Raw genomic sequence first — 22,028 nt, 5'->3', positions numbered from 1 at the left:
TTAGCATTGCCCGAAGGAAACAAGCCCACGTGTTCTGGTGGAAGTGCAAATTAGTACAAAGCACTTTAAATTGTTGCCATGTGAGTCCAGTTACCAACCTAGATTTTTTAATTATTTGAAAGGCAAATTATAGATTGGGAGACTACCTGTTTATTGTCTCCCCCAAATGCCTGCCACCAAGGTGAGAGAACCAAGCTCTTGAGCCATCATCAGCTGTCTTGAACGATGTGCATTAGCAAGAAGCAGGTTGAATGTGGAGGAGGGACTCAAACCCAGACGCTCCAATGTGACTGACGTAGAGGCACCGCAAGTGGCGGCTTAACCTGCTGTGCCTCAACATTCAACCTCTGAGATAATTACAGGCAGGCAGCAGAAACTCAACTACCTGAGTAGTTCCTTCCCAGATTTGCATATGCAAGGAACAAATCTGGAGCCAGAGGGTGAAGTCAAATCCAGATACTCCAATGTGTGGTGCAGCTGTGTGTACCGATGTCTCAGCCACTCGGACAAATGCCTGTTTAGCTTTATAAATGTGCTGTCTCCTTAGGTTAATCTACATTCTTCTTTCTGACATTCCCCCTTCTACTCCTTAAATATTTGCTTTCATAGCCTTTGCACAGTGACTATCCAAAGATTTCATAATATTTCTCTGTCATGGCAACTGGGTCTTGTTGCTCATATCATTCCCTTTCCTGGATTTTGAAGATTTTACAGTAGTACATCCTCAAGGAATATTTCATAGAAAAGAAGCCACCTTTTCTTTGGTATTACTTACATGAATATGTCATTACTTTGTCTCAACTTGAGAACTTAACTGAGGGTACAATCTTAAAATGAACAAAATTTCCCCCACATAACTTCAAAAATATTGCATCATGAATGTTAACACACACAGGCCCTGGAAATCAATTTGGTGCAAACCAAATCATGTTCTCCCATATTTCCTACTTCCGTTTTCCACACTGTAGATTTTATTATCATATTTTAAAATGGTGGTAATCTTACATGGAATTTTTTTCATTTCAGTTTGATATTTTATAGTATCTTTAAGTTAAAATGCAAAGTTAAAAATGTCAAAAATGCAAAGTTAAAAATGCAATGCCTTTCTCAAAGAGAAGAAAGTTTCCTTCAAAAGTTATTATTTCTCAACTCTGTTTTCTGTTCTTTGATTCTGGTACTTCTCTTAGATTTGGGGTCTCCTAAGTTGATCTTTTGTGTCTCTGAATGTTAACATGACATTTTCTTCTCTTTTTGCTCTGTAGTCTGGTCAGTGACCATGAGTTTCTTGCTATAGTTCTATTGTAAGTTTTGGTACTTTTACTTTTAAATTTGGATAAACCTTTCTTTTTATTAGATTTCACAGTTTGTTAAAAAACTCCTCTTGTGTTTTGTGGATTTTTCTGTTTTCTTAGTGATTCAGGGCTCTGTGTATTTCTTCTCCAGCTGAGTTTCCTCAACTAGGATGGTCGCCAGTTCACATTCAGAATAGAGAAATTAGATTAGCTGAAATTAGTAGCATGGGTGGAATTTCTCTGATGAGTCTAGTCTCTTTTCTGGACAGTCCTCTTTCCTTGTTGGAGGGTTGTTCTGGAACCGTGTGCTGAGGACAAATTGAGCCTCCTATCCGATTTCTCCTTTGGTCACATCCAGAAAAACACTGGTAGATTGACCATCATCTGCCATTGTGAGAAGTGATGTGCTGTTTCAGAAACAGGTTCACACCCAAAGTCTGGTTATTCGAAGCATCTTGTTCAACATATTCAGAGAATTCTTTTGGTTCTGGCCTGTAGTTCACCACTTGTACCATCAGTTGCACTGCACGTGAGAGGGGAGGAAGGGAGGGTGGCAGGTGAAATGGTAGACCGCGTTTTCCCTGCAGACATATAGTTCATGTTTGATGTATGATCCTATTTTGTATTGTTGCTATTTGATTGTATTTGCTATCAAGGTTGGAACTCACACGAGGCTCATGTAGGGATCTGGACTTCAGCATCTCAGATTTCTTCCTCAGTCCCTTCAGGGCTCCTTGCAATACACATTTCCTGAGTCTTACAGAAATGTTTCAACATGTCAGGTTGGCCAGTGATTCTAAACAATTCCCAAATTGTTAGGAATTTTTCTCTGTTCTCTCTCTCTCTTGCACTTTAGTGTTAGTTTCTACTAAAGTAACATTCTATTCAGCAGTTTCACCTTTCAAGTTGTCAATAACTGGATACCACACATTAAAAATATTACATGGAAAATTCTAAAAAGAATCAACAGTTTTAAATTATTTATAGTTCTGAATAGCATGATGAAATATCACATGAATTCTTTTCATCCAACACAGGATGCAGGCCAGGCTTTGTCGAGTGTAGCATTCTATGTCTTCTACTAGGCCATTAAGCACTTAGATTGACTGTTGTTGTCCTTTGGGCTTGTGTTTAAGTAGCCCTGACATGTAGCCCAATGCTTTATCACAACACCACAGTCATTCATCCCAGCGCGGCTCCTCGTGGAGCTCTGTAACACCTGACAACGTTGCAAGAAGATAATCTAGAATACAGTAAGACAATTTGAGACAGAGCACATTCATGTTCTGTTTATTACAGTATGTTGTAATTATTGTTGATCTTTATGATGAGGTATGGCTGAGATGGAAACCACAGCCACAGCCTGCACAGAAAAAGTGACATTCACAGAAACTATGAAGCAACAGCTGCCTTCAAGTGCCACACTTCATCCACAGAAGGATTAACCCTACGAAACAAAAGTTTCTTCTGAAGGGAGTTCGGTGTGGGTATACACACACACACACACACACATACACACACACACACACACACACACACACACACACACACACAAAATCATGGAATGAAATGATTCTGTGTAGTAGGGAGCAGGTGGTAATTGCTCAATGAGCACTTGGTTGGCTGCTTCAAAACTGTGTGAGTGCAGCACAGTGGTAATATGACACCAGATGCAGAGTCACATGGGAAATGTTGCCCTGCTGGATGTCAGTTATCCGAAGCCTGCCAACGCCATGTGCTTTGTCGGCCCTCTCTTTGCAGACTGTTCCCAGCTCCACATTCCTGCTTCCTGGAATGATTGCTGAAACAAATCACTTGCACCCACATCCTTGTCTCCATCCGGATCATCCAGGTAACCATGTTGGGTGAAAACACTTCTATTTGAGGGGGATGCAGACTTCAAGAGAAGGCGAGGGCATGGGCAGGAGCTGTTAACCGTGAAGTTACTGTGGTGACATCCAAATGCTGAAAAGGAAGGACAGACGTGCACAGATGCTGCATAGTTACATGATGGGTAACTGCGGACTGGGGATGGGTGAGACTTTATGGCAAAAAGGAAGTCATCCTGAAAAGGAGGCAGATGTCTGGGCTTTCGTTTGAAAGGCAGATTCATGACCCCTAGTTCTCCAACCACTCTTTGCACAATAGTTGGCAAATGTATAGAGTTGTGAAAATGGCAACTTATGGAGGAAGAATTATGTTTTACTAAGAAATGCCATTTGCATTGTATTTGTTTTTTTTTAAGAATACTTTAAAATTACAAAATAATTGAATGGCATTTTCAAACATGTGTGAAAGACCAAAAGAGTAAAAGTGGTGCTTCTTTCTTCCTCTCTCTGTCAGTGATTAGTTTAGGCTCATTGGTAAATATGAGACGCAGACAGCAGGTCAGCTGGACTGTCAAATACGTTAGCCATCAGCTGCAAGTGCCTTTGGAGGTCTGGAAATGTGGTTGGTAAAATTAAGAATTATTTTATTATAAGGCTTGTGAATAAGAAGGCTGAGTTAATGTAAGAAATAAGCACAAATTTGTTTTCATAGGACTGTATTTTTTCCTCTCTGTCCATTGTATATGTGACTGATATCACAGTGCACATCTTTCTATATTGTGTCTTCATTAACACATTGGGAGGTTTAGTTATTTTTCACACAATTTCTTAATTTTTATTCTAGCATTAGAATCTGTCCATCATCACTGCAGTCTTGCAGCATTCACTTTGTGAGTGTATATTTACCTTTGCTGTTGTAAGTTCTACATCCACATGTATTCAGGTTGCTTTAGAGCATCCCTTCTTTTCTATTACCCAAACATCAGATCTAATGGCAATGAACTCCCTCAGCTTCTGTTTACCTAACGTCTTTATTTTCTTCTTTGTTGTTTGGGAACACTTTTGCTGATTCAGCATTCTTGGAGGGCAGTTTTATGTTGGAGCACTTTGAATATATGAAGTAAGACATCTGCTGAGAATTTTTCTGAATAATCTCAAATAGGCTTTCCTGTAGATAGTATGCCACTTTTAATTGCTTTGAAATTTTTCTCTTGGTCTAGTGACAGTCCTGTTATGTTGTAGCCTGATTGTAAGCCTGTTTTAATTTATTATGTTTATCGTATTTGTATATGTTGGGCTGATCTCTGTCCTGATGTTTAAAGTTTTCAGCTACTGTTTCTTTACATAAGTATCTTGTACTTTTTTTTCTTCTCAGAGTTCTTATTCACTTGATATTGTTCTGTGAGTCCTTCAGGATTTCTTCACTATTTTCCATTCTTTGTTTGTGTTTTGTTTTTATTTGTGTGTTTTTTTTTAATCCTCCCATGGGATAATTTCAAATTATCTGTCTTCAGTGTCACTGATCCTTCCGTTTGATCACAGATGATTTTGAAATCCTGAAGTGATTCTCTAGTTTAGTTATGGTGTTCTTTCACTCCAGCATTTCTGTCTGGTTCTGTTTATAGCTTCTCCATGCTCACATTCTCATTTTGTCGCGTGTCCCTTTCTTGGTTTTGTTTCATGGTCGGTGTTCTCTAGTAACTCACTGAGGTCCAGTAAGACAGTTATTTTGCACTCCTCATTAGGCCATTTACAGGTGTCCATCTCCTTAGGCTCCATTACAGGAGATCCCCAGGATTATTCATGTCCTGCGGCTTTGTGCTGCTATCTGCACACTTGAAGAAGCAGTTGCTTTTCCCAGTGTTTATGGACTGGTTCCTACAAGGAAGCACCTTCACCATAAGCCTAATGAAAGGCTCTGGGAGCCTCTTGTATCTTTGCTGTAAATGCACCTTCACTGGGCTGGGTCCTGTAAATTCTCAGATATAGTTACTCCTTCCTCTTCCACCTTTTTTTTTTTGTCTCCTTTCATCATTCTTTACTACCTTCCTTTGTTCCTTTCCTTCCTTCATTCTCTCCCTCTATCCATTTTCCTCTCCTCTCCCTGCTTTCCTTCCTCCATTCTTCCTTCCTCTCTTACTTGCTTTATCCAGTTCCTTCCGTCCCTTCCTTCCATCCTTCTTCCTTCCTTATCTCCATCCATCCTCGCTTCCTCCCTTCTTTCCCTCTATCCATCCTCTTCTCATCCTTTCCTTCCTTGCTTCCTTTGATTCCAGACATAGAGACCTCTTGTACTTTCTGGTGCCTGGCTGTTGCACTATAGGAAGAATACTAAAGAATTCTGTGCTACTTTCCCTATCTTGCTGAATTCTGTGCCTTCCCACAATATTACTGAGATGTACAGCCCCCCAAAAGGTTCCATATCCTTTTCTTTGTTCCTTGCTGCCCAGAAGGGTCCAGGATATGGCAGTGCCATCAGTACTACAGGTGAAGTGAGACAAAAACAGTCCCCAGGTAGCACACTGAAAGGCCAGGTTTTGGAGGCCTGCTCCCTTCTACTCCCTTCCTTCTGGAGGAAGAGATTGGCACTCTGGAGCCTCTTCCAGTTTCTCAGAGCCACACTTGCTGCAGTCAGTCGCCTGCCCTCTCGTGTGTGCCTACCTATGCAGGCTTCTAAGCAATGCCAGCGTTGTCTGTGTTCCACATGTGGTACCACAACAGAGGCTGAGGATCTTGGGTCAGGTTCCATTCTGTCCTTATACATGGAAAGAAAAGCTGGTCTCCTGATTGACTTTTAACTACTGGCTTGCTAGAGAGGCCAACACAGATAGAGTGAAATTGATATTCTCACCTGTTTCATCAGTATTTTTACAAAGGACTCAAGGGCTGGGACTCTGTGTTGCAACATCTTGCAGAAATGACTTCCTTTGGTAGGACTGTGTTAAAGTATTAAAACAATATAAGATGTCTCAGTAATAATTCTACATATTATTTTATTGAAAAAATGGGTTTCAATAAGATGTTGTTTTGAAAATTCTGTTTTATTTTCACTTTTTAAAAATTGTTATTAGGAAACAAAGTGAAACATGTGGCTAACATTAGATTCTGTTGATGGTAGTGATATGAAGAGTCTTAATAGCAAAAGGCACCAGGCAGAGGCCTTTGCTGGGGGATAGGAATCTTGTTTGGGACAACCCACCCCCCCATGGGACACTCTCCTTGGGCACCTGTCTTCAGCTTTGTACCTCTCCAGTATCTACTCCTATACTGAGAATTTTGATACTTTGGGGAATGAAAAAAAAAAAAAAAAAAGACAAATTCTATAACAAAAGTAGAAATTCTCTAGGTTTTAGTTTTATTTTATTTGGATTTTTGAACGAGGCTTTTGCCCTTTCATATATTTGTCAGTTTGTTTTGTTGAGGCCTCAGTACCGGATTTTCTTTCAAAATGGCAGGAAGAGGGTGAGGGTGAGGCTTGAAGAGTGAATAAACAAAACAAAACAGAAAGCCGTTGGCCCTGCTGAGAACTGAGTGAGGGTGTGGCCGGGGACTGAACTGGCACCCCATCCTGGAGCTCTTGAGACGAGGGATCAGGTGGAGGGCAGCCTGGGGTGGAGCCTCCGGAATGCATGCAGGGGCCAGCGCTGAGCCAGGGAGTAAATGTTGTTTTTGAGACAGGGTCCAAGAGAGGAGATGCCAAGTGCTGCCGGTGCCAGGAAGAACCTCAACAGGGAGAGCATCAGCGGTGAACTGCTAGGGGAGAGACAGGGGTGAGAGGCAAGCCAGACCCAGGGTGGGGAAGCCAGGGCAGGGGTGTGGGCAGAGGTGTCCTCCCAGACCCACGTCATTCCTGCCGGCCGAGATGGCCTCACTGCGCGTCCCTCATCTGGGACACCCGAGCTGCTTAGTGGCTGACTGATGTGTTTATTTCTCTGGCCCCACTGTTCACAGCAAAAATCATTTAGCTTTGTTACAATATCTTAGTATTGTTGAGTTTCATAGCTCTTCTACATGCATCACATAGAAATCCAATGTGTGCGTTTGCTCTCCTGCTCACCCTAGCCTGGAAGCACCTTCGTCATCTCTGTTGTCAGTGCTGTACGCAGTTCCAAGCTGTAAGCAAATGGATTTCAGTAGAATTGGAATTACGAATCAGTGTTATGCAGTGATATGTAAATCCCACTTTTTTTTTTTACTTGAAAGTTTCTTTTGGAACAATGCAGGTATTCCAGCATCAATTTGCACACACAACTTGCAACTCAGTTGATAACATGAGATCTTCCTTTTGGTGTCAGTCAAGGCAACAGGACTACCCATTTAAGATGACTTAGGAAGGCTGTTTTCAAAAGCTGTTCTTTGCAGCTGCATTGGTGGCTGACTTGATGGAGCTGAAACTCTCCCAGACAAGTGAGCTGTCCTTCCAGAAATCTCTGAAAGAAACATACCAAGCTTCTTGGCATGATGCAGCAAGGCAGGCTGCATTAGATTAGCTCTGCCCTTAACAACAAGTTTCACTGGGCCGTTGAGAGATGTTATGGAAATGTATCAAGGGAGAGAATACTCTGGCTTGAGCTGGCCAACAGACCATAGGGTAATCACTGCAATGAAAATACTGAACCTGCCCCAAGACTCACCAGGCAGCTTATCATAAGGATTTAATAGACAGAATTACAGAGATTCTGGATAGCTCTTGAAATGGGATATGAAGCCTTGCTCTTCTCAGGCCCTGCTTCAAATTGGGATTGAGTCCATTTTGGCTAAAATTAGTTGCCATTTGAGACCCTTTGGAGACCTTGGCAAACCAACCTGACCCTCTGGTCCAGCTACCAGCAGAGCTGACCTCACACCCACGGATACCTCCAAAAAGGCAGAAAGCCCCGCAGATGCCCGCTGTCCGGCTGCGTGTTTCATGTTACCCGAGGGACAGGTGTGCTGGGAGTGCTACTGCTGAGTGCCCCAGTCATAAATGCCAGCTCTTGGATTTGAAGAACCTTCCACTCTGCAAAGCTGAGATGGCAAAAATAATCATTTTAAAAGCACAAGTTCTTCTAAAATAAGTTAAATTCTTGGATTGGAAAGGAGCATGGTGGCTTTGACAGCTGTAAACCCTCAGGGGTTAGTTCATTCCCAGGAAGGTTATTTCTCTTGTGCTAAGGCTGTCTTGCATCAAAGACTGTGGAGGATCCAAGGGAGAGCCTCCTGCAGAGATCTGTGTTGCTTTCCCGTCTAGGTCTCAGAATCCTTCCCTACCCTGGCTCACTAAGCTCCCAATTATCACATGGCTGGATTTGCAGAGCAAGAACACTCAGCACTGGACAGCCCGGCCATGGGATGTACCTGAGGCTCTCAGGAAGCTCCTTGATCCCAACATTTATACAACCATGTTTCTCGGAGGCTCAGGGATCAGATGTGAGTGTAGAAGTGCCAGTGGGCATTCTGGTGTTTGAGGGCGCAGACGGGAGACCCCGAGGCCTTCAGAGCACCGTTGTGAAGCCCGCAGCCTTGTGGCTGTATCTGATCTACATCAGAGAAAAGCCTGCTGTCCCAGATCAGGTGGATTTCCCTGCCCAGCCCTCCGTATGCAGTCATCCCCTGGCATCTCAGGGCCTTTCCTTATGACTCCACCTCCACAGTGTAGGATTTCTAACAAGTCACAAGAAATGGTATGGGATGCTGCCTTCTTCATGTCCAAATGGAGCCTGACAGGTCAGTTCTAAGAGGTCAGATCTCTTCTGCAGTTGATGTCTTACTCAGTTTCCTCCATAATCCAACTTGAAGTGAGGTTTCCAGATAAAATAAACTACTTTTTTCATAGCATCAAAAATTCTTATATCATCCTCTCATTCAGGAGTAATAAAAGCACTATGACTGACAGTAGAAAGTGCATTGCATGTGCCTTTCGGCTTAGTTATGATGGCTGAGAGAGTTCTAAATGTAGCCTAATGAAGGGGCATTTTATTGACAGTGTTACCTCCAGGGACTTACATCCTTTTATGCAATTGTGGATTGTGTTTCTAAATTTGTTGATAAGTTTTGAAGATGAGGTGTTTAGTGCATGATGAAGTTGCACATTTGGTATATATCTGTAAACCAGAACTAGAGTCTAGGATCAAGTCATTATCAACAAGTGTCAAAAGCCACGAGAGATACTGGGCAACTCCAACCATGGTAGGGCTGGTGGCATAGCTCAGGGTAGCCAGAGGCCAGCAGCATCCCTTGAGCATTGTAACCACCTGAAATGCCCTCACCAAAAACCACTGAGCAAGGCAGTCAGCCTGTTGAGGATTCCCCCATAACTGATCGTCAATACTGTTCAATGTCTGTCATATTCACTATGCCATAAACTCAGAGGGAGACAGGGCTCCTCTGAATAAGCAGTGGCACCTGTCCTGTTAGTACTGTATCATCGGATGAGTCCCAGGCACTTCATAAATATTTGTTGCTGGAATCAATGGGAAAATGAATGTATTAATAGCCTCAAATCTGCATCAATCTGTAGGCAATCTATTTAATACTTAAAGAAACTTGCCTTCTTAAATACATTGATCTTTTTAAAAGAATAAGTTTCTTAAAAATGAATTGGTTTAAGGATTACTATCTACCTACAACAGAGGGACCTGTGATAAATTCTGTGACACCTCATGTGCACGTAAGAAAACTCCTGGTTCAGTACCTAAAGTGCCAGTGCTATTTCTTAGATCACTGCAAAGGGGCTTTGTCCCCAAAGGGCCAATATTTAAGGAGTGCAAAGAAGAATGATCTCAGGAGTCCGGGCTCTTCCTCTTTCCCTGCCTCCTCTTCCACTGCGGCTGTCGTGACTGCTCTTTGCCTGTCGTCCACAGCGCAGGTCCCATTTCAGGGAAGATGTCATGTGTAACATCTGGATCCCAGTGATGTTGGACTTGGAACCAACACGTCTGAATTTTATCCCAGTTTTGGCCTTAACTAGTTTTGCGACCTTAAGAACGCTACTTCACTGCTCTAAGTCTCTGTTTCCTCAGTTATAAACTGAAAGGATACGCCTACAAGTTGCTATGTGTTCTTTCCAGCTTCAGTATTGAACATTTCCGTGACATTTCATAACAGAATAAACAGAGATAGGTAGACCTACAGTTGTGGAAAGCTAGAACAAGGATTAACAGAAAGGCAATAGTTGGACACTGAATTTTGCTCCAATAATGGAATCTTTGAAAGTTTGTAGAATAAAATAGATTTTTACAGATGGCTTTGTTTCTTTAGAGTGAATGTAAAGACAGTTACTGTCTGTCATTTGAAAGAATGCTTTCTATTTTGCATTGCTGAAAAACCTGCATGCAATATTCTTATCCCTCTTTATTGTGAGTGTTCAAAAGGAAGCTTTAAGTTCCAAGTTGTCCAAGATACATGCAGATGGCAATTTATGATCGTGTCTATCATCTCTCAGAAATGAAAATGAAGACATTGCCATGAACTTACCAGCACATAAGCGATTTTCCCCCTTGCATGATCCTCCAGAGTCTTTGATTAGGTGTCAAAATGACCAGTAAATTCTATCTTTTTTATACCCAAGAACATGGAAGAGAATATTGAGAAATTGGCACAGTATAATTTAGGAACTCTAAGGTTATCCAATGGTGAGCCCATCAAGTTGGGAATTGCTTTTCCCGTGGAGCAGGAATAGGAATGCCTGTAAATGGCTAAAAACTCTGTCTTGGCCATTTCCAGTTTCTGCTGGAGTTGTTTGTGGAAGATTGTTCCCCACACAGAGGGGCCTGCTGGTCCGCATGTGTCAACCTCTCCAGTTCCACTGGGAAACAGAAGGACCCTCAGACACCAAGTTGGGCTCAGTTCTCAAAGCAGCGGTGGGAGGCTGCTCAACAGCTTTCCTTCCAGGTACTGGAGCTGCAGAAAAACTGAGTGTCAAGGATAGAGAGAGCTTTCTGGCTTATAAATACCTACACTAAACCTACTTCAGCCTAGTTTTCTATGCTAAAGGGCTACAAAGAAGAAAGAGTATTGATTGTTCAGCTTTTTGTATTTACCATCGCAGGTTCTCAGCCGAGCCAGTGACAGAGGATTCAATTCGGAAGCAAAGTTATTCTTCCATGTCTTGAAATGAAGTAGGAGAGTAAGGAGGTGCAACACCGTGGATGTGTGGATGTGTGACGAGCCCAGGCTTTTGAATGGCACCACCGTGGTCCTATACCCAGAGCAGTGTAATATCCAACCGAGAACAGACAGAGCCAACCTGGATGCCATTGACTGTGGTTTAAGGACCTCTGGCTGTGCTGTCCTTCACCTTGAGGGCAGAGTGCACACCTTCGTGAGAGCCCACAAATTGTCAAAGTTGGGTCACTTCCACTCTGCAGATGTGTGGTAATTAGAGGAAGATGCAGCAGGAATCCTACAGTGCATATCAATTAGGCCTTCCTTCCAACTCCCCCCAAATGGAATGGACTTGGAGCCATGACTACTTGGAGGGAAGCAGCCTCATCCTTCCCCATTTAAGTCTTTAGCAGCTTAACGTAGTCTTCATTTTTCAGCATCAGTTCCAATCTGAAAGCCTCCCCACCCTGACTTTCCACCTTGCCTTGCACTGAGCACCCAGGGAGCATCTTCCCCGCTATTATTAGCGGATAATTGCTTCACATTTTCTAGAGGTAATTAACCCTGCCTTTGAAATGAAAGAAATCCCTAAATTGAGCAATATGATGAAAGCCATTCTTTCATGTAATTTAGCTCCATCAGCCAATACCGGCCATTAAGTACATCAATTTGAAGCTCAAAGGCAGTGCTGAAGAATAAGCAGTGGCAAAATTTTAAAAGCAAAACTCCTGGGTCTTCCTACTGTCATTCTCAATTTCTTCAGCACAGAATCTCCTCTTGCCTGATGGCGAGAAGCCATGATTCTGTGCAGGCTCCTGACTGGCATGGCCAAGGGTGTCTGTTAACAGTGCAGTGTCTGCTGGTATCAGGCCATCGTGTGCATGCCTGAGGGCTCTGGAGTTCCCAAAAACCTAGGATTGTAAGTTCAGTTAAATTTCTCTTAATGTCTCTAAAAGGAGCGCACATCTACTACAGACTCAAGAGCTGGGACACTCCACTACTGGTGATCAATCTCCACATTCGTAGTTAGGTGGGCGGGTTTTATAATTAACTGGACGATGTCTTCTCTGGACTCACAGTCTGGGCTGTGAGATGCCACAGAGCCTCTGTGTGTCCCTTCTTCTACCCACAGCTGCGCCCCAATGATGGAGACAGCTGGGTCTCAGATTTTTCTCTTGTTAACAGAAAGATATCCAAAATGGAGATGAAGCAGCGTCCCTTGGTATCTCCTTCCAAGGGCTGGGAAGCTTCAGTGCCAGTGACCCACTTTGTGGTTGCACTTGATGCTCTCTGCCGCCCTGTGGTTAGCTGAAAGGCAGTGTGTGTCAGGCTTTTATCACCCAGCTGCTGAATTTACTTTTCTGGGGTGTTTCTGGCCTACACAGCAAACCAGAGGAAGGCCCTGACGGGGAGGAGCATTAAGGACCATCAAGAAACCCACAGGGACACAAGGAGTGCTGGCCAGGTCTTCAGAGATTTAAAAAAAAAAAAAAGCAATGGTGACTTTGGCGCCCTCTAGAGGCGATTTGCTGCCTCCCTATAGATTTCCATACAGTTCATTTAAGGAAGTTTGATATCAGTATAGAGACAAATGATGAAAGCAATCTCCTCCTACGGCTTACCAGTGATTCTTTCCAGCATTCTTCTTGCTGATTATTTTACATGACCTCAGGGCCCCTTTTATCATGGCAATTTCAATATAGAATTCTATACAAAGGAAAGAAAACCAACCACCACAGAATTAAAGCTAGAGGTTTTGATTGTGTCTTTATCAGTTCTGTGTATTTTGATGTAAGCAACAAAGGTAGCTCTTCAGCCTTGCCCTTCAAAGCTTCCCAGTCATGAACATGTGATTTGGGTTGGTTTTATCCTTGTTGAACAGATGGGCAGCTGCCATGATGTGTTACAGATGACCTATGATTCTCCAAAATCACTAATTTCTGCCTTTGATTTGGTGCCTACGCCCTCAATTTCTTCAGTATGAAGTGGCTAATATAGGAGTTCCTTGATCTTGTGATCTGGAGGATTAAGTGGAATAATGTCCACAGTATACATCATTTTCCTACCTGCGAACTGACTGTGTCTAGACACCCAAGGCATTAGAGAGGAAAGGAATAAGAATTCACAGAACAGGTATCAACCCTGTGGGATTGTGGGAAGCAGGATGCCTGTTCATGGAGGCAAACACTAGACTGCAGCTTGGCACTGGCACTACATGCTGCTACTGTCTCCCTCTTCCAAGTTGGGGAAACTAAAATGTACAGAGGTTCAGAAACTTGCCCAGGAGACAGACAACGGGAAGCAGCACAATCAGCCACTCCAATCTAGTAGGTTGGAGGAGAAGGACCAGATGATCTTTATGGAGAAGACTGATATACCAAACTCCTTTAAATCCCGTGCTGTACTTGTAACCACTTAGCAATGCTGACCACCGAACACCAGTCCGTGCAAAAGCTAAGGCTCAGGGCTTGTCTAGCAGGACCGTATCCTATTACCTGTCATGATGAAGGATCAGGGATCGGCTTATTTTAGGCAGGGCCGTGACATTAAGCAGCACATGAGAGAACCATATCCGGGGATAGATTCTGTGGGGGATGTGTGGGCCAAACCCCGTGGAAATACTGGCCCCACTGGTTAGCTCAAGAGTTGGGGTGGTGATGGAATAAACTAGGTATGACCAAGGAGCCTGCCATCAATCACAGGTAAAGGAACCCATAACAGTCTGGACTGGTCAAGGCAGCAGCACCTGAATGTGCATCCTTAATAGGGTGTGGGGTGGGCCAGGCTACAATGTTCACCAGCTCATACAAGGCCAATTGGAAGGCCAGATTATGCTGGACATGGGCCTAACACCCACTGGCATGTATGAGAACTGGATGCGGGAGTAGTTCAAGTGGAGGAACTTGGGAAACTCTCCTGGCAGGTCTTGGCTACCACTGGTGAACACATGGTCCAGACCTGGGAGTCGGACAAGCTGGGCAAAGTAGCTCCAATGGCTGGCTAATGTATGGATTGGTAATGGAATGGGGTGGACCAGGCAGCACTGAGCAAACCTTAGCCCATAAGTGAAACTAGAAACTAGGATGGAGCATAGGTCATGCTGACCTAGACTCTTGCACCTACTGGTCTGCGTGAGCCAGGGACACTAAGCCACAGTGTCTAAGGCAAGGGCCGGGACAGGTGAGGGGCTGTGCCAAGCTGAGTCAGAGCAACCACTGGCATGTGTGCAATCTATGGCTGAGAACAGGCCCGGTTGGGGAGCTAAGGGGACACCCTAGCTGGGTTGAGGTTCCCACCAAGGAGCACGGGGCTAGAACAGGGGCTCTGTTTTGATCAGGATACGGTTGTAGTCTCACTTAGCACAAGTGTGCACTGGGACTGGATGCACCAAGCTGAGCTAGATTCCAACACCATCTGATGCTCTGGAGGACCAGGGTAGATGTGGGATGGACTAGGCTAGGTCTCAGCCCCTACTCAGCCATGTGTGAGCTGTATGTGGATATGGATGAGCCGTGGCTGGGCTGAAACATCCAACAGCAAGAACCAGATTGGGTTGAAGGCCAGTCAGGAAAAGCTACTGTTCCTGCTAGGACAGGAGGTGAACTGAGTAGGGCTGGCTCATGGACCCCCTGGTATGCACAAAATCTGGCATTGGGAGAGGTTCTGATGGAGGAGCCTGGGCAACTCCTCTAGCAGGACACAGACCCGGCAGGTAAGCGCAAGAAGCATGAAAGGAAACAGCCCAGAACAGGCCAGGGAAAGTTTCCCACTGGCATACATTTGGTATGGGTCAGGGGCAGACCAGGCTGAATCAGTTCACATCATCCACTGGCGAATCTGAGCACCAGAACAGAGTGTGGGTCTAGCCAGGTTCAGTTGCAACAAAAAACCAGTGCACATTACAGAATGCCAAGGTGAGATGAGCCGTACCTGACATGACCGTAGCTCCCAACCAGCACACTTGAGAACCAGGAAGGGAGGGGGTAGAGCCGGCAGGGGGAATATGAGGGTGCTCCCCTGCAGGATGGCTATTCCCACTGGAGAGTGTGAGCTGGGATGGGTGCAGACCAGACTAGGCAGGGTTACAACACCTGGGTACCTCATGTGGACTAGATCAGGGAAGGCTGGGCTAATTGTTCCTATTGGTGCAAACCAAAATTAGAGTGGGTGAGAGTGTTTGGGCTTAGTCGTGGCATCAGCTGGCAGAAGCTGGGCTAATTCTGTCAAGTTAAACCGCAGAACTGCCTGGAGAGTGCATAATCTGGGAGTGGGAGTGGCCTAAAAGGGAAATAGTGGGCTCCTCCCTCTTGGGTTACCACTCCCACAGAAAACCAGCAATCCAGCCATTGAGTAAAGTTGTCTTTTGGGGGGCCTAGGGATGCAAATCCTCAGCTCGTTCAGGGCAAGATGCTTTTTCCTTGCTGCTAAATCTCAGAGTTGGTCAGGGAAAAATGGCACAGCTGATAAGTACCTCAAAGAGATGGCGTAGATGGACAGTGGGAAAGTGTTTTTAAGGGGATTGTCTGTCCAGACAGGCTGAGTCTGACTGCTGGGTAATCACCAGCCTTTGTCAAACACTCCAAGTCCACTCGAGTTCCAGACCAAACCATCAAGAAGGTCTACTGAAGAGCTTGCTTCCCGAGAAGTCTCCTGAGAATTTTCCTGTTTCTATTGAACTTGGCTGGAGCCAGCCTGTTCTTTACAACTGCTCAACAGTCCTCAATGGTGTTGTTACAAATGACATGTGGTTTGCTGTGATAACTCAGTGTCTTCCCAAGGGAAGAATTGGCCATTGATTTTACTTTCCAAAAACATTTCTGATGAGACTGGGAGTTACTTCCCACCAGATCATTTCCGAGGGTGAAAAGTCTGGTGCTATCCAGGATACAGCCTCCAATTGTTGAGCCAGTGGAAACTCAACTGTCTGAGACTGTCTTCTTTCCTCTTAGGGTAGAGAGCTGAAAAAAAAGACAGTTTATTGTTTTAGGAAAGACATCCTTTTCTTAGACATTTTCTGGTTACTGGGCAAAGGGGAAAACCTGTAGTGAAAAGGGTTTTTTGGTTATGGTGGGAAAGTACAGAGGGAAGCACCACCCTCATTTTCCTATCCATGACACAGGAAAATGGACTACTGATACTGAGTTGAGAAATGATCAAAGCTCTTCTTGGAAGAATTGTGTACAGCAGGGGAAAAAGTTTAAACACTGAATATTCATTGTGGACATTATAGCGGCTCTTATGTCATCTCCCGTTATTAAGAGTAAAAGCAGTGAGACTACCATGATAAATCCGCTGTCTTCATTGTAAAAGCTGCAGATTGGGGCCTGCACTGTGGTGCATCAGATTAAGCCAGTGTCTGATTAATTACCACGTCCCACGTGGGCACTGGTTCAAGTCCTAGCTGCTCCAGTAGTTTTTTACCGGTGTGCCCGAGAAGACAGCAGAAGATGACCCACATGCTTAGGCCACTGCATTCATGTGTGAGACTCAGATGAAGCTCCTGGCTCTGTCTTAGCCTAGCCCTTGCCATTGTAACCCTTGCAGGAGGAGGGGTTAAGGCAGCAAAAGGAAGATCTGTCTCTCTTTGTCTCTCTCTCTCTCTCCCTTTGTGTGTCTGTGTATGCTTTTCTAATTCATTCAGATTGACAGAGAAATCATTTTTTTTTTAAAAGCTTAAGGTTGTGTATCTCAGGACTAGTATCTGAAGCATGCCGTTGCTCCCAGTTACAGATGAAGAAAATGACTACGAAGTATGTATGTCACTAGAAGGCACAGCACAAGGGATCCAGTAAAAATAAAAGCAATCACAAGGTCTGCTCAAGATACAGTGTGATGATTTCTAAAAATTTATGTTTGAAGACACAGAGACATAGAGAGAGACAGAGCTAGCACCCAAAGATTCAGTCCCTAAAGACTTTAGATCCCTGTGGGAATCTAGAGGTCTCACTATGTTGACTCAACTTGGGACCCCTTGGAAGAGCGACTGAGAGGCAGAGGATCCTGCGGGGCCAGTGCTGGCTGAGGCTGGGGCAGCTCTGCTTCAATCCCCACCCTTGCTTTGGTGCTGACATGCCTGCATGCCCTGTAATAGACTCCCTGCACACTGAAGTCAGGACTGGGCAGAGGCCACATTTGGGAGACGAGAATGCATCATCCATGTCTCCCATGTGGATAGCCAAAATCCAATTACTTGAGCCAATATTATTGCACCTCTCCAGGTCTGCAAGTTGGAGCCCAGGGGCAGAGTTTACAATTGAATGCCTTCATTCTGATGGGGGCTGCAGTTGGCTTAACCCCTAGGCTCAGTGCCCACTCCTAGTTTTGCACCTTGTATGCAGCATAAGTCCCAGTGTTGAGTTGGTAAGCATGGCTAAAAATGTGGTTAGCCTTTGGGGAGCAAGGATCCGTGCTTAGTTTGGTAGTCCTCAAGAACCTCCCCCATATCAACCACTGCTGCAGACTGGGAAACGCAAAGCCCCTGATTTCACCAAGTTTGTACTCTGGTGGAAGAAGACAAAATATATCAAAACCTTCGCCCTCCCCTACACACACACACATACACACTTCTACATTTACATGGACCTTATTATGCAGTCCACCGTCACTGAATAGCCTGAGGTGACCTGTAATTTAAGCTGGGGGTTGGAATAGTTTTAGGAACTATTAGAATGATGGATCTAAGTGGCAAAGATGGAGCAAGTAGATTTATGTGGTGTTCTGTTGCTTCTCTAAGCCATGGAAATATACTTCCCTGCCCCTAACCCCCCCTTTTATTTTCCTGAGTGGCAGCTTGAAGATAGGAGTTTACTGCAGTTGCCTTCTTGGTTGCTTGTCGGACTGGGTTCTGTATGAAATGGGATCATGACGCCTCCGGACCCATGCCTGTCTGGCACAACCTGTTGTGTCTCTGAAATAAGCCCACACATTATTAGGGTGTTTCCGCATGGAAACATTTTGCCTGGAAGCTTAGGAGGAAAGGAAATGGGAACATTTCTCATGTCTGGAGGGTTGGAGGAATGTTCTGCTCAGGGAAGAGACTCAGATTGCCCCTCCACCCACACACTCACTGCACTGGGCAAGGACGGGTGCAAGAGTCTAACCCTCCTTTAGCACCCTCCACCAACGACTGAAGTCTGAATTTCCAGAACCTCACAAGCGAGCCTGCCACAATGCCTGTACTTCAGTCCCAGGTTCTTGCTTGCCCTTCTGTGCTTCAGGCTAACAATGAGCATCTGTTTCCTCCTCCCACTCCCATGCCCTCACTCTATCTCAACCTCTTTCTTCAGAACCAAGTATCTCCCAGTGGTCACTGGATGGTTGGGTTCTGCATGGATAGTGTAACTAACATCAGTCCTTCAGGATGAGGAAAGAAAAGGGATGTTAAGTGTGGGCTTTTGATAGCTGTAATTTTAGTCCCCTTAGGACATCTAAGTGGAAATTTTGATAGGCTGCTTCCTTTCCGCAGTGCTGTAACTGTGTGATTTCCAGGCATCACACAAGAACCTGATCAAGAGTTAGCGACACAATAATCACCCTGCTCCCTCAGCGGGAAGATTAGTTTCTAGAGGAAGGTGGTGTGCAGAATAAAAGAATTCATGACTCCAACCTCTATACTTAGACTTGAAGCCAACCATCATGTCCATGCTGCCTGAAAGTCACTTACTAGGGATTCATGTATCTGAGCAACCCAGAGATGATTCAGTAGGCCTTCCCTCATTCTGTTAGCACTTCCTGTAAATTGGCTTAGTAGACACTTTATTCCTTAAGTCCTCAAGGACTTAAGTCTAAAGGAGGGCAAATAAAAGCTCAGAGCAACAGAGTCAGGTGAGGGCTTTGGATGATCAGAAGCAGCCTGAAGGAAAGTGGGCTGAGCATTTGTTCCATGATAAAAATATGGTCAGCACTTTGATCCATTGTGTCCAGATTTTCCAGAGTTCTGATCCCAGTGTTCTCTGCCTCGAGAAACCCTCAACTATCAGTTCCTAGTCAGTTGTGAGTGTTGGTAAAGACAACACAGGATGCCCATGGCTATCCCTGTTTACTCTAGTGAATGTCCTGAAATTTTATTTCTCTTATGATACCAGGGAGCATTGCTCCATTTTCTCACCTATCTTGGAGGCCAAGAACCCAATTCTCAGCTACTGAGAAAGGCCAGACTTCTCCTAGAAAGGAAATATCTTTGCTAGAGAAATTGGTATCCAATTATTTCATCTATTCACAACAGAACTAGAAGAGAATGAGGACTATTTGACAAAGACAACCATTGACAAATGGTACACATTTTTGAACTCATTTCAAAGAACAAGTTCCCATTTCATTTCATTTTCTAAGACTCTGAATAACTTATAGACAATTTAATTGCCTGTATTTTGGATAGGGAATTCATAAATGCTGAGTATAATATTTGGATTTAAAGAAAAAGACACCACAATAGTGGCCATTGTTCAAGTAAGTAGAGACAGGTTCGTGTATTTCAAACCTTGGATAAAATATAAAGACCATCATTGAGTTCTAATTGGAAGGAATTCTGCAAAAGGACTCAGCAAACCATCCATTGTAAGAATATGAGACAAAATTATAATATTTACTGGACAGTTGCTTGTGAAGAAGCATTTATTTTCTATCACTTTTTAACAAGACTGAATTGTCAAACTGTTTAAAATTCCATTGGAAAAATTTGGACTATCACAAAAGTGTTTACCCTTTATCCTCCCATATATATTGAATTACTTATGAGAACTGTGGAAAGAATCTGAGAAATGCTGGTTTTTAGTAGTAACTCAACTTGCATTTCAACAGTACGAAAGACCGTGTAAACGAATGTGACTTTAGGACATGCGTTATCAGAGCTGTGCTGTTGTAACAGAGTGCTGTGAGACGGAGAAATGGAAAAAATCCAGTGTCTGCATGGATGATCCTGTGGAAGGTGATGGTAAAACATTGAACTCTTATTCAAATCCATGCTGATCTAGAGGAAAAAAAAAAAAAAGAAAGAAACGAACCTTTAGTTTATCTTGCTGGATATCGCTGTAAGCAGCAGAAGCCAGGGTCCACTACCTGAGCAGTCACTCTGTAGCGTTAACTCCATCACCTACAATGACACCACAGCAGGGCTTGCTCTAGTCATTCCCTCACTATATGGCCATTTGAAGGATGTGCAGGACAAGACTGAACTTGTGTTTGACACTAAAGTCACTTTTGAGGATTCAGTCTAATCCCAACTGGACATTTCCACTCTTTTTTGGTAATATTTAGGTTTCACAGACATAGATAATTTATGAGGCCACAGCCCTTAGCTGTCCAGGGCTTACAACAACACATTGCTGGACCGCAGTTCCGGGGCTTCTGACTCAGTACTGCTGAGATGGAACAGAAAATATATTTCTAACAAAAACTACTGAAAGAAAGGAATGGGGTAGGGGAATGAGATGGGAGATGTTACGCCAAAATGTAATCTGGAAAAAAGTGTGTGTGTGAGTCAGGATAAGTTCCTGAACAACATGTAGAATGCTGAGCTTTCCCTCTTTTTCTCCTCCTGCCTCCTGTCTTTGTCTCTCTCTCTCTTTCTCTCTCTCTCTCTCTTTTGCTCTTGCTCTCATGTCCTGTTCTCAAAAGACCTAAAAAAAATCCTGCCATTTTAGTTTATCTTAAATTATAATCTAATTACAGTAGTTAATTCTGATGGAGGACTTTGCATTTTAATATATATCAAATCTTTGTACCCAACTAGTGAAATTCAAACAGTAAGAAGGCATTCCTCTTAAATGGGATAGCGTTATTACATCCTTATTCTCTTGTACACATTATGCTGGAGTGATCTGCACAGTAGACCCTAGGCTGCTTTCCTGCTCACATTGTACAACAGCCTACAAGTAAACTAAATTCTTAGCAAGTCTTAATGTCTTTTACAATATGCCACTGCCTTGCTGTCCAACCTTCCCCAGCCTTCTCCCTCTTTCCACATGAAATATAATCCTGAACTATTCCATGTTCTCTGAAAATGTCCTCTTCTCAGGGTTAGCTATGTAATTTTCAGAGCCTAGTGTAATATTGCAATTGGGAGGCCCTTTGTTTGAAAGACACTGAATAATCTCAAGGCAGCAACTGCAGAGCATTCATCCAAGTACGAAGGCTTCTTGGCATGGATCCCTGTGTGACCAGTAGTTGCCCATATGTGATGTGACCTTTCTATTTCAAGGACACTAATTGTTTTGGGCATCACAAAGAAACAGGTCAAATGTGTTACTTCATTTGTTTTGAATTGCTGTCCTTCGAGTCAGTGAACATCAAATGCAGTGGCTTTCAGTTTCATCACCACGCATGTGTCACTTTTCTGGGAAAACTCTTGCAACTAGGGTAGGTGACTTACTGCTTTGATGCCAGCTCCCCTACCTCTTCTCCCTCAGCCAAAGTCATGTTTTCCACCTTTTGATACCCATCTTCGCAGCAAACGACTCTCTCCTTCTGTAATGGCTGTCACCTGCATAGCATCAGATAAGCTTCTGTATTGTCACCACCTTTGCCTGTGAGACCTTTCCCTACAAGACTGAGCAAGCAAGCCTAGAGACATGACACACATATACCCTTTGGTGATTTGGTTAAACTTTGATTTACACAGACAAGAGAGAGATGGAGGCTGAGACAGAGCTCCCATCAGCTGCTTCTCTCCTCCAGTATGGGCAACAGCTATTGCTGGACAAGACCTAAACCAGAAGCCATGAACTCAGCCAGATATCCCAGGTGGATGGCAGGAAAGCAGGTACCTGGCCATCACCCTCTGCCTCGCAGTATGCACATTAGCAGGAATCTGAATCAGAAGCAG

At 44.0% G+C, this 22,028-nt stretch overlaps 1 long non-coding RNA gene across 1 annotated transcript in view; it reads left to right on the top strand.

The window, feature by feature from the left end:
- The first annotated feature begins 3,059 nt into the window (after window positions 1-3,059).
- LOC121161155 overlaps window positions 3,060-22,028 on the top strand; it is a 96,994-nt gene continuing 78,025 nt past the window's right edge. The window contains exon 1 of the long non-coding RNA XR_005884640.1: window positions 3,060-3,144. This is a non-coding gene — a long non-coding RNA (uncharacterized LOC121161155). The remainder of the gene's footprint in view (window positions 3,145-22,028) is intronic.

Source organism: Ochotona curzoniae, unplaced genomic scaffold, assembly GCF_017591425.1.
Source record: "Ochotona curzoniae isolate NIBS_2020 unplaced genomic scaffold, NIBS_Ocur_1.0 contig_4645, whole genome shotgun sequence".
In the NCBI taxonomy this organism is placed as follows: Eukaryota; Metazoa; Chordata; class Mammalia; order Lagomorpha; family Ochotonidae; genus Ochotona; species Ochotona curzoniae.
The sequence above is the reverse complement of the archived record's forward strand: the minus strand, read 5'-3'. Positions and strand labels throughout refer to the sequence as shown.